Consider the following 14,082-nt stretch of genomic DNA (forward strand, 5'->3'; position numbering starts at 1 on the left):
TTATCTTTTGGATGTTTCACTGCTGACCTCCATCTGAGGTTCAATTCAGATGGGGAGCCTCTTTGTGAAACAGATTAACAGGTGCCAAAAGCTGGATCAATTAGTGATGTCCTGGGTTGTTTTAGATTCAGAACATGCTGCTTATTTGAGTGGCCCATTTCAGACATATTGCTAATGAGAGAACTCATCATACCCTAACCATAACCCTAACCCGGAGTTATTGTCTGCTTGAGGCAGAAAGATTTTTAGAAAACTTAATTCTTGGTGTAATAATAAACCTTGATGCTTCAACCCTTAATTCATTTAGTGAAGCAATTTTCAAGTTTTTGACACAACCTGCTGTATAGCATTGGTGCATAATGACATAATGCATTTCAGAGGCAGATAAAGTGAGTTATCTCCTTATACGTAAATCATTTTGGGACAAAAATAACTATATAAATACATATAAGTATGATGGTATAATTAATGGAGTACCACAGGAATTGGTAAGAGGACCACTGCTCTTCTTAATTTATATCAGTGATCTAAATCTGAATTTAAATTAGAAGCACCTTTATTCGTCAAGCACATTTCATCTCCAAGGAATTTGATGTGGTTTACTTGGTGCTGCTAAAACATTCTACACATACCATACTCAAACACGACTCATAGATAGTGCAGCAATAGACATTAAGACACTGCACATTCTGTACTGCATAACTGGGATTTCTGGTAAGCAAAAAGGAAGGGAGCTGTTCAAATACTGAAATTATGGGTATTATTAAAATAAGTAGTCTATTGAATAAAAATAATGATTAGGAGAACTTGTTTTCAGAAATGAATTGGGTGGACCGACTGTTATCTAGATTAAAGACCTCTCAAGCTGAACTGGTGATAGCTTGAGTTTAATTTGCGAAGTAAATGACCCATGGAACACCCAGTTTCTGTTGCTGTAGAACACTCCACACAGGATCACAAAAACATTTTGAGTGTGGCAAGCCCATCCTTGTCAATTGTGCGCTAGAGTAGAGACCGGACGCAAGACACAAAGAAGTGCCAAGATGGTTTTCAGTGCAATCATGGTTTTCCAGAGAAAAATAAAGGATGCCAAATCAGTGGAACATCGCTATCCCACTAATGTTGGTCCGTGTTTTTTGTGGTATATGGTGCAAGAGAGGAACAGACAATCATTTTAGGTGAGTATGAAACTGAAATCATCCACCGTGTCGGCTCATAGTAGACCCCATGACATACATCTACCATGCTGTGCTCAGTGTGTCATAGCCAGTTGTGGATAAGAACTTTTTGCAAATCCTCTTTAAAATCCAATGAAATGCTATGGCGAATTTAACAAAATATACAGACTGGAAAGGGCATTAATGTTCTTTAAATAGTTAAAAATGACGCTGGGGTGCTGAAATCACGGGGATGAAGTTCGAACGTGTTTTGGGAAAAACCTGCTCACCCAAACGTAACTGTTCATTCCTGTGTTGAGATTACCTCAGTTAGCTTCATCGAAATACACAATAAGCAGCATTCATATTTAATATTCCTAGAGGCTTTTCTTGCCGAAGGAAGGAGCTAGAATTGATGAATCAGTATTTCTTCTTTCCTTTGGGATGACAGGAAATCCATCATTTTCAAATATTGTATTTTAAAATACAGCTTGTCAGATCCTTAAGTTTGTTGCTTAATCTTTCCTTTTCAGATCAATAAAAAATGAGAAGTTAATTCACAAATAGTTTAATGTGTAATCATTGATCGAGAAAACAAACTCTTCAACTATTGTACACTTCTAAAAAGTAATGAAGATCACTAGTCATTGTAACATCTTTTTGACAGGATTTAAAAATACATTAGTTAACATACTTTCAATTCTGAGGGTTAATAGTTCAGGATATAATTACAGGGTATATATAGAATATATGTGTAATATAAATATTTGTTTAAATTATTATATAAATATATATTATACAATTATATATATCATTTCGACATAATTTTAAAATACACATCACTGCGTATATCTGTCCTCTTTAACTTGATGCTTTGATTCCATGAAGGATGTTTTCAGATGACATTCGTTTTACAATTAAAAAGAAAAAAGAGAGTAATAAAAGATATAATCATAATATAATCATCATCATCATTCATCATCATTGTAATATCAGATTCACATTTCATAAAACCTACTTTTGGATAAATTCCAAAGATTTGTACCGATTACCTAATATTATCTAATATACAATTTTTGTACAATTTGTTGTTGTGTGATATTTTATACATGCAGTTACTATCATCCATTGGTTTCTCAGTGAAATATTCAGCAAACACATTTAAACTTTTTATGATGTGTAAGAGGTCTAATGTTTTTTGTTGAATGGCAAAACTGCATTAATAATCAGTGCAATGTCTGCCTTTGTTTAAACATACGTTTTTAGTATTGTATTACAGATATGAATAAGTTATTTCCATCTACTTTATAACACAACAAAAGTTATATCATCTCTAAAGTTAGAACTTTTTTAAGAACAAGTCTAACATGGTTCTTGGTTTTGTATTTGCAAATTGGTCTTTCTAAAAATATGTGGGTTTTCAACTTAGCTAATCACCTGGAATGTAAAAAATTTTTGCTTTTGCCTTTTGGCTGCACATCTGTCATTCTTATGATAAGTCCTTATGTAGTATCTCATGAAGGATAGAAAATGTAATGTGACATTTCTGTACTTGGATGTAAAATGCATCTTTTGCATTAATGAAGCTTAAACTTACACCAGTCCTTTAAGCCAACTATAGTCTGTTGCCAAAGTTGGTTTCTTTTCATTCACGTTCTTGGCAAGACTTTAGTCGGTCATTGAACCAGTCATGTTCTCATATCCCTGCACATAAACGCCAAGATTAACTCATGATGAAGAATGGTAAAAGTATTTTACAGGCATCCACTGATAAGGGGCATTTTAATAAGATGGAAATATGCTTCTCATCTTTTGATCCAAGTGGCTGAAGTGGAATTCTGAAATTCAAATACGCTACAGTAAAGACAAAAAATGTTCACCCACTTTGCATGAACTCCACAAAATAAGGAACATTAAATGCAACAAGTGTCAAAATAATGTCATTATTTCAAATTGGTTATGTCAGATTTTAATGCTGGAAATAGCAACATAAAGGTAAAGCAATGTATAAAGTATCTTGAGCTTCCTAAAGTATTGCATAAGCATTTGGGGAATTATCTACTGTATGTGTTATTGTTTAGAAACTGTACAAACAAGATTAGAAAAAAAAACAGTTTCTTACCTGAATTCTGATTCCAAATCACAAATTAAACCCAGTATACTACATGATTGGTTTCTTTTATCATGTCCATAACACCTGACTACACCAAGGTTACCCATAGGATAGATGTGATAACTTAAAAATTACACTCTAAACTATTGCACCTGTTCCACACTGCCCAGGGACAGGTAGTCCCCAGTTAAGCGTTGTATTTGACACCCATCATACAAAATCTAAATCCTGGCTTCCACTTGTTCATACCTTTCCTTTGTCCACATTTTCTTATGTTCTTGTTCCAGATCTCGTATGCCCTGGGCTACATGTGGGCCGGTCCTCTCTTCGTTTTCTCTGGCTTGTGTACTTGCCACAGTTGGTCACTACTTACCTCTAACCTTCACCCTCAGACTTTGAATAGATTTATCCATTATTTAACCACCATAGAATAGATTTCATGTGATATTCTTATTGCTACTGGAAGTGACTAGTTGATTGTCTAGCTAAGTGTCTTTAAGAATGTAGAAACAATAGTTAACATCTGGCTAGAGTAAACATACCTGGGAGCTTCAAAGCCATAAGGGAACTATGGTGTTTATTTAGTTGTGCTGGGTGTAGACATACTGATCTAAGAAATTGTCTGGTTTATCTTAGTTAATTAAGTTTTGGGTAAATGATTAAAGTGACAGCAACAGTCCAGAGCGTAGAATGGCAGGCAAACAGAGGAGAGAAGACAGGAGAACCAAAATTGGAGTGGTGAGAGAGGACAGTGAAAGAAAACCGGGCAGGAGCAGATCTGAGGTAAGAATTCCAACCTTGTTAAGAGAGCTTGTCGTTCTGTTGTTTTTTAGGAAATTTTGATTTCCGGTCTAGAGAATCCCTCAGTTGACATGGCCTCTCCTGGTTAGCGAATACATTTTTTGGAATAGGGAGAGAGGTTCCCATTCACTTTGTAGCATCCGGGTTTATAGAGTGAGATTTAAGTGTAGACTGTAGTGTGTTTGATGTAGATGAGATCAGATTTATTGTCCCCTGAAGGAATTTTTTTTTGTGGACTCACAGCATTTCTGTACATTTAAATATAATGCAGAAAAAAACATTGCACATCACTCTATTGCATATGTATAACACATAACAACATATAACATTTATATGTTACATTTAACTCCCATGACCTTCAAAGCTGTTTGGATGAGAGGAGTAATTTGCTATCTTAATTGAACTGATAAAATGACCAAACCACATTGTTATACCATATCTGATAGTACTCAATTACAGTATGGTAAAAGAGTAGCATTATTTCCTGTCGAACCCCAAACACTCTTAGTCTTCACAAGAAATATAAGCGCTGCTCAATTTGGGAGCAAATACTCTCGACATGAGTAGTCCAGCACAGGTTACTGTCTATGTGTACTCCTAAGTACTTATATGAATCAACCTGAGTGATACGTTGTGGATTACTACATGTGAGTGATCACCAACTGCTCTGGGATCAAAAACTATTTCTTTTGTTTTATTAACGTTCAGAATTAGCCTATTGTTGTCGCACCATTGCACAAACCTTTGGATTTCTGACATGTACACAGACGAACTGCTTCCTCTATGCATTAAGCTATGAACAGCTGCAGATTCGCATCTGAGAATTTGAAAATGATGTTGCTTTGACTACTGCTCATACAATCATTTTTATAAAGCGTGAACAGAACTGGTGAATTCACACAGCCTTGAGGGGCACCTGTGTTAATGGATCATGACTCTGAAAGAGTCTTATTGACCCTGACATACTGTGTACAGTTTGTTAAAAATGAGTGCTACCATCTTATAATGTTGTGGTTAACAGATATTTGCTTCAACTTGCTTTTCAATAGATGGGGTTGCAGCATATTAAATGCAGATGCCACATTGACATTGGGGTCCTCTAGGTGTTTAAGAACCAGATGCATAATGCTGTTAATTGCATCATCAGTGCCCCACTGTTATATGCAAACTGTAATGGATCCTGTACAGTGTTCACTTCTGAGCACAGCATGGATACCATAATCCTCTCAAAACATTTCATCACAACAGGTGTTACAGTATGTACTGTAGGATTCTGTATACTTGGTAGCGGTCTGGGGTTTCTCTGGTTGGTCAGGACAAAGGCCTCTCGGACTCCTTGTTTGTAAATTTGTAAATAGTGTAACTTCTGTGTTGTATTGTTTATATTGTGTGTTGTTTAGTGTTTATTGTCATTATTAATAAATATGTGTTTAAGTCGGGAGGGAACAGAGGAACAGTTGGTAGGTCACGCCCTCTGTTTAAATAAACAAAGAACGAAAGGACTAAGACTCACCGCCTCCTCTTAATATTCTTTATTTACAGGTTGGCGACAGATCGTTTGCTCTAAATGGAAACCGACAGGTGAAGGTTCAAGGAGAGGAGCTCACTTAACCCGACCCCTGGCTGGCAGTGCCACCTTGACCCCTCCTGGGGAGGTTCTCACAGTGCGAGTCAGAGGGGAGCCCCGGCCACATTGTTCCCAGCAGCTCCAACCTAATTCTCCTCCTCTCGGTCCCCTGAGGGCCCGGCCCAGTTGCGAGGCACCGCAAGCCAGGGGACTTCTTTCACTTCCTTCCCTTCATTCTCAACCCGCCGGGCTGCCCCTCTCCAGGCGATTCCTCCAGTCAGGGGTTCTTCCTCTTTCCCCTTGAGGGCTTCGTTCCCAGTCGTGAGACAGCGCCTCTCAGAGTGATTCTCAGCGAGCCAGGGGTCTGTCTCCTCCTTTCTCTCCCCCGAGAGTCTAGCCCAGTCGTGAGACAGTGCCTCTCATAGTGACTCTCAGGGAATCACTTCTTCTGCTTCTCTACCCTTGAGGGCCCAGCTCCCAATCATGAGGCGACTCTCAGCGAGTCAGGGGCGTATATGTTTTCATGCCCCTGGAGGCTGCCAAGTCAGCCAACCCAAACAGACCACTCAGGTTCCAGATACGGTCTGGGTGCAACTTTCCTGTAAAAAAATTAATTCCTTACCTACATACAGCGCTTTTCTGGACACTCTACTCAAAGCTTTTTACAGGTAATGGGGACTCCCCTCCACCACCATCAGTGTGCAGCCCCACCTGGATGATGCGAGGGCAGTCATAGTGCGCCAGAACACTCCCCACACACCAGCTATCAGTGGGGAGGAGAACAGAGTGATGAAACCAGTTCAGAGATGGGGATTATTAGGAGGCCATGATTGGTTAAGGGCAATGGGAAATTTGGCCAGGATGCTTGGGTTACACCCGTACTCTTATTAAAAACACCCTGGTATTTTTAATGACCACAGAGAGTCAGGACCTTGCTTTTACTTCTTATCCGAAGGACGGAGCCTTTTTACAGTATAGTGCCCCCTTTTGCTTTGTTGGTGGAATCAGCCATTACAAATACACCCAGAAGAGCCACACTCACTTCCCCACTGTTTTATTAACCTTACCGATTCAAATTAAGTGAAATACACAAAAGATTTAATTTGGGGGCTCAGAAAGGTCAGTTTGCCAATTTGGACCTATAGGTTTTTTCGGTCAATCACGCAGTTGTCAGTCTATACCTTTCAACACATTATATTTTTGAACTTCCAAATTAAAGTACAACTGTGGTATTTGAAAAGGTCAGAGAGAAGTCCCTCATTATTTATTTATTTATTTAGATTCCCAGATTTCTTTTTAATTCCCCTGTCAATCCCACAACACCCACCCCTCTTCCCCTGCCACTATTTTCTTTAATCCAAACTGGATTCCTGCTAGTTCTCCAACATCAACAAGGACAAAAAACGGATTCCCAGGAGAATCAAGCACAAGCAAGGCATTCAATTACTATTTAAATCGGTCACTTACATATTTTTGTCAGTTGGATCAATGAAGAATCTGAAGTCCTAATTTTTTGACTGTGTGTTTCTGAAGAATTTCACTCTTGTGCCACGGGAAGCATAAAAACACAAATATTTTGTTCTCTGGGTCATCTCTGAACAAAATAATTTGTACTTTATGTTCTTGCTGCGTTTGAGATGGATGGTCAACATGTAGAATTTTATGAAACTGTTTGAGATACATAATTGACTGTAACATGAAGTGGTGGGAAATTCTTTGTCTGTTGACATAATTTGAAAGTTCAGGCAAAGAAAAGGGTCATTCAGCCTAGTCAGATGGCATTAACATAGCTTTAATAATAATCCTTTGTGAAATCTCTCTGAATGCAATCGAGTTTAATCCAAGCATTAGCATTATGTGCTTCTTATATTATGAAAACCTTGGTATGAAATAGCTTTATAAATGTAAGTTTTTACTTTATAGAGTCACAGACTGTTTGTGGCTGGATGTAGTCTAGAAACAAGTTCTTTCCTATTACTTAGAATAGTGTCAATTATCAGCTGGTATTCTTATTCTTAGTCATTGATTAACCCAGAATATTTATAGATTTACCAATGGTCACTATTTTTATATGTGGTGAAATAGATGGAATCTTGTCCAATCAAGTGCAAGGTACCGTAGCAAAGCTTTATTTTATTTTATTTTAGAGCCACACAAGCTCCCTTTAGTCTACATTTCAGGTTCCAGAGTAAGAGGCCAAGGTGCCATTCGAAAGCGAACCTGATTGGCACTGCGCTGTCTCACCTGCTGTTAGCCCTTGTCCAATGCCAGCAAGGTCTGTATCTCCACTCTCCTTTACATCACAGAGTTACATAAACAGCAGTGCTTGCAGTCCTCGTTGTAGTGTCAATTGCTTGTTTTAAAGATAGAGATGACTTTTCAGGGTTATAGATCTGAAAGATGTCTAATTATCCACAAAATTCATATCTGTACTCAAAGTGTTTAGAAGGTTCTTGTGTTTTGCTGGTCCAGGGGTCAGTGCACAAGCAGTGAGTAGCTCCACTCAGTCTAGCTACAGTATGGCTCTTGCACATTTTTACGAACCCACAGTGTCCCTAAAATTGTTGGACTGCACCTTTCTTCTTTGGAGATCATTGGCCAATCAGAATGTAATCTCATTCCTCTATCTTCCAGACATTCTTCAATGGCATGGTTTCTTGCCATTCTGTGCGCAAACAATGAACACAAAGGAATGCTCCTACTCTCACACCAATGGACAGTTGTTTTTCTGAGTCTCCAAGCCCCCACCCCCCAGCACACACTAATACAGTATGTGCTTCCTTCTAGAAGTACAGCACAGAAGATACAGCACTGTTTGGGAATACCCTGGGAGGTAAGGAATGAGAAATGTCCTGTTCCTTAGCAAGAATGTCTAGAGTTCTTCCTTAGGGATGGTACTGAATATCTGAGGAACAGTGTCACCAGCACAACCAGGATTCTGTGGTCCTCATGTATTCTCAGGGCATTCCTAACCATTCATTTCAAATGATCAAAGCGAAAAGAGTACATCCTTTTCTAACAGCCCTCGGATCATTTGATTCAAAAGGATCCTTCATATGTTGTGGGCAGAGACACCTTAAAACAGCACAGACAAACAGAAGATAATATATCAATTTGAATGTGGGAATGGCTTTTTGTCGTTATTTTTACCTATCACACAACAGTCAATGAGACCTCATCTGGTTACTTCAAAATTCCTAAGAAGGGTAAAAAGACTGGATTCTTTGTGTGAAAATCATCATGTTTATTAGCAGCTCAAAACATTGCTGAGCAGATTAATCTTAGCTCCCGTTTGAGCCTGCTGTCACAGTTTTCTTTCAAGTGCTCTTGTAATGTTGTCCTTGTTTGTGGATGCAAGAGCTTTTAGCAAAGCAGACTTTTAACAGTTTGTAAGTGAGTCTTTACATGCAACTGTCTTCAATCTGCATATTGAGCAAAAGCATATCTGCATCTGCATTTCCTTGTGTCCAAGGAAATTTAGGTCATCATGTACAGACAAAGTCCAGGCATTAGACTAACACTGTCCTACATCTGTTGAGTGAAACAATGACCAAGGGATAGTCTCTCTAGATCTATCCTTGGAATAAAACATAACAGTGAGTTTCTATCAAAAAGGCTGGTATTTAACTATCCCTTATTTAACTATTCAATTTGAACTTGCTTCACTTTCCTCACTGTAAATGTCTAGGAGAGGAAGAGGCCTAAGAAAGCAAATCTTTCTGAAAAGTTAATAATAAATGTGGTGTAATATACTCCTTTTACAAAACAGTTCTTCATTTAATAATTTTGCACACACATCACCATATACACCATTTACAATATATAACCTACAGTAGACTCAACTTACTAAAGTACTAAACTTACTAAAATTATTCAAAGGATTTCCTTCAGCAAAACTGAAAATACACTGGAAAACCTTGGTCTTTGTTGCCGACAAATCCAGTCCACATGCCTAATTACGTACTGTATGTTATCTACAATCTGTTTACTGTTAAGATAAATGAGTCTGGTTATTTATTGTTCTTCACCAGTTACTAACACATTTTAACCATCTTTAGGAAATAATGTGAATTAGGTTTTTGTTCAGAATAAAAAACACATACTTGATAACATCTTTTAAAAGCCACAAAGGCTTACTGTTCTTTTACTTTCTAAGTGGAAAATCCCATCATTCTTCTCCTCTCCCACTCATCCCTATTTACAAAGTATGTTTGACATCAGGTCTAGTCAGTTTCACACTGTCATGTTGAAAGGCTTAATGTAATGCTGACAACATATGTCTCATGGGATACCATAGATGAGGCTGATGAATGCACAATACAGTGTGATGTGACAGGCAAGTTCGGATGATGCTTAAGCTCATGATGTGAAGAAATATTTTTTGTAAAAAAATAACAACCACAGAAAACATGCTGATTCCTTTCATACTGTATTGCATGAAAACAATGCTTTTAAAGAAAAGACCTTTGTCAAAATGTTTTACATAATCTCAAGATTTGTATTATGCAGAGTTCAAAAGAAACTTATTTTTTTAATTTACGCATATTTTTAGAAAAATAAAATATACAGCTTTTGAATACTGATCAATTGTTCCTGGTGTAATTTTTATTGATTGATCATTCATGATGAGTGTACTTGAGAGTCTTTGTTCCATTAACACTGAAGCATTTAGTACAACATGAGAGCTGACTGGGCACAGTGATGAGGTGAAATAACCTGGTGATAAGAAAGAAACCAGTATGCCCTATTTACCAGAGAACCATTATGAGATTCGATGGACCCTATGCAAAAAAGCTAGTGATCCGACGCGTTGAGTGAGAAAGAGGGGAAAAAAAGAGGTACAGAGAAAAAGACAGATGTACTTAGCCAAATCCAGGGATCAAGAATTGTCATCTAGGTTCAGTCACAGGTCAGGAAGCCGGAGGATCTGAAGTTTAACAACGGGGGCTCCACTGGTGAAACCAATACTGAACCTTGTGGTGATGGTGGTGAGCCCTTGAGTATACTGGGAGGCAGAGGGTGCAGTGAAGAGGGAGAGGTACAACTGGATGATCAGTTAATGCGCCGGCGTTTGGGGGAATTGGGAAGAGCTGGTGTCTGATTGCCTGTGGTCGTGAGAATGTGTTGGCGTTTGCGGGAAAGGTCTGGTGTTTGATTATGTGTGGTCCCGACAACAATGCCATCTGTATGGTGGAAGCTGGACAAAGTTGTCTGTCATCAGAAATCGCTCACAGTCAGCAATGTCTAACCTAACAACACCGCTTAACAATCCATTAACGATAAGATAGATAGATACTTTATTGATCCCGTGAGGGAAATTGCAGTGCAACAGCAGCTTAACACACACAACACAGCCACAGTGTAACGAATTATATACTAATAGTACAATACATACAATACAATACAAGAGTTATACAATACAATACTCACAGTCCGGATACAAAAAGAACAGACTAGAACAGAACAGTACACAGAAAAATCGTATCACACATATGAATATAAATATAGATGTAAATATAAATGTAAATGTATTGCACAGGTCCCTGGCATGTATTGCACAAAAAATGGTTGTAAACGGGAAAAGAAAAAGAAAGAGAACAGATGTAGCAGTAGATGTGTAGATGCGTTCAGTCCAGAAACAGGTCACTGTCAATGTTGCCTCTGCCCAGATGCAAGTCATGAGTCATGACACCTCACCAAGATGAATGTGACTGTCCAAGGGTGAAGGTCCAGGCAGGAATGTGTAGCAGTTTTGTTTACTCCAAAGGACTAGGGCATTAAGATTCACACAGACTGCAGGGTGAGCACCCCCTACTGGTCCCACTAACACCTCTTCCAGAAGCAACCTTTACTTTCCCAGGAGGTCTCCCATCCAGGTACTGGCCAGGCTCACACCTGCTGAGCTTCAGTGGGTTGCCAGTTGTGAGCTGTAGGGTGATATTAATACTAATGGCTAGTGGCTTATAATATTAAAAAATACTAAATTCACTTTGGAGCCATCTTTCTTCATTAAATCCTGTCCATAACAATAACCTTTCAACTTATCTCTTTTCAACTCCTTAACATTTAACTAGTGTTAGGACTGCCAGCTGGCTACTGGTGTTAAAACATAGGAGAAAAATAACTTGTCCTATAGCATCTTAATTAGGGACAATTCCTGTTAAAACTCCCTCCCTGAAACACAAGAGCTTAGAAACAGCCCCCAGCCTCTCCACCAGGCTGGTGATATACTCTGACTGCTGCTTCTGAGGAATGTGCAATTATGCACAGGGCCAATCAGATGAGCCCTTTTTCTGCTTGAGGAATTCCATTCCGCAGGAGTTCAAGCAGTCGCTCAAGGCAGGTGTGTCCAATTTACTCTCCTCAGCTTCCAACCATCAAAAACATTTTTCCTTTTCAATATCTTTTTGAAAAGTACTACATTTTCTCAGCACATGATTTATTTTATGCAACAGCAACAAACAATTAATTTTACTTCCACCATCACAATACAGTGTTAATGGATAAAGCACGCCTTACAAGCTGAAAGACACATCACAGACAGAGTAAGATCAGGGAAAACGTGGCACTTCTTGTCCTTGATCTGTAAACTGAATTTTAAATGAATATTTGTCTGAAACTGTTTGGCTTAATTCTGACTTGGCTTCTGGATTGAGCAGACATGCAGTAATGTTACAACAGTAAAGCAAACCTATAGGATTCACAGAACAAATCAGACACATCAGACCATATGAAATGACCTTCATGCCATTTTGAAAAAGAATGGGAAGTTAGTTCGTCACTGTGAAAGTGGCAACGCCTGAAAAGCAAACAGACCCCCTACTGTATGGCCCACAGTGATTCTGAGCCCAGAAAAACAAGAGAAATGTCTAGATTGTGCTCATGGCTTTATTGAGATAATAATGATTAAAAGTCACTTAAAGGGGAACAGCAAAGCTACTTTTATATTTCTGTGTCAGAAAAGATCAGTTTTGATGAGTGCTTTTAGAACTGCAATAAAAGTAAAATGTACACAGTATTTGTAAAACCTCCAATTTACACGACAAAATGGCTGAAATTTCCAGATATGCACAGGGCCATGTTCTGAGCTTCAGAACGAGGCAACAAAACTTCTGGTTTTGTTGTGGTTACGTTGTAAACAAGCGGGCTTGTGAATCCATCTCTTTTAATCCAATAGAATATTGCTCTTGACTTCCAGATGGTTTTGCTAGTAAATGGAACTTAATTGTTATCTCTGAATGCAAATCACGTTGGACATTTTCTGCAGTGAAATATCTTCTGCACAACCTGTACTTAGTTCACCTGTACATCACAGTACATTAATCAGTACAGTGACTAGCGAGCAGGAAGGGCCACAACATGTCAGGATTCTCTCAAAGTTCGACAACATGGCGATTCACAGTACTTTCACAAAGTTCACGATTTTGTACTTAACGCAAAAATAAATTCTGTGCCGTCAATGAATTTATTTTGTTACCAAGATTTAACAACCAGTTTGAGAAATTGGGACTGCAGTTTCTCTTTAAGTTGCGATGGTACCGAAGGATTATTTGAAGAACAGAAATAAGCAAAAAGAATAATCTTTCATTATTAAGAAGAATCCAGGATTGCTGAAGGTCTAGCGTTCCACCCCATGTAACCCCACTGTGAAACTGGGGGGAAGGGTGACGGTGGTGCCTGCTGATTGACACTGATTCCAATCAGAGAGGAAGAAGGAAGAGAAATGAAAAAGAAAAGGCAGAGAAGACGGGAGAGAAACTTGAGTAGAATCAAAAATGTTTAAAAACATATCAAGCGGGAGAATCAATGTTTTTTCTTACTAGAACCACCCCTCATCTGAAATGTAGAATTTGTAAAATGCATCTATAGAGCTTCCATTGCTCGGAAGTTGTTTTAGTAAATACTGACGGTTAACTACAGTACCTTTGGAAAAAAAAGTTTAAAAAAAAACAGTAAGATTAAACCTTACCCGTCTGTTTTCTCCTTAACAGCCCTTTCAGTTCTCAATCCCAACATTTGCATTTCCGTCACAATCGACAGGCTGTAAATATTTAACAGTATCATTAAAAAAGAAACAGTAAAAATGAAAAACTACAAAATAAATAACATGCATTTATGCCCGCTTGAACTACATGTAAATCACATCTGGCCCACCACAGCAAATTATTTTGGCATCCCTGTGGCTGGAAGGTGGGTGGGTCAGAGTCCTATACATTAATTTTATTAATCTATTAATTAGAAAGATGCATTTTAACCCGAAAGGAAGGGTAGATACTGTATGGAAAAAGGATGTAAGCCACAGAAATTCGGTGCCTCTGACGGAGTTGGAACTTTGTTCCTTACTGTAACTTAAAATTGAATAGGAGCAAGTAGGTTATCAGATTGTTCTTCAGGCCTAGTTCCTCTGGGTTAACAGATGTCACACAGTGTTTATGTGTCTCATA

This window comes from Lepisosteus oculatus, chromosome 6 (assembly GCF_040954835.1).
Source record: "Lepisosteus oculatus isolate fLepOcu1 chromosome 6, fLepOcu1.hap2, whole genome shotgun sequence".
Taxonomy (NCBI): Eukaryota; Metazoa; Chordata; class Actinopteri; order Semionotiformes; family Lepisosteidae; genus Lepisosteus; species Lepisosteus oculatus.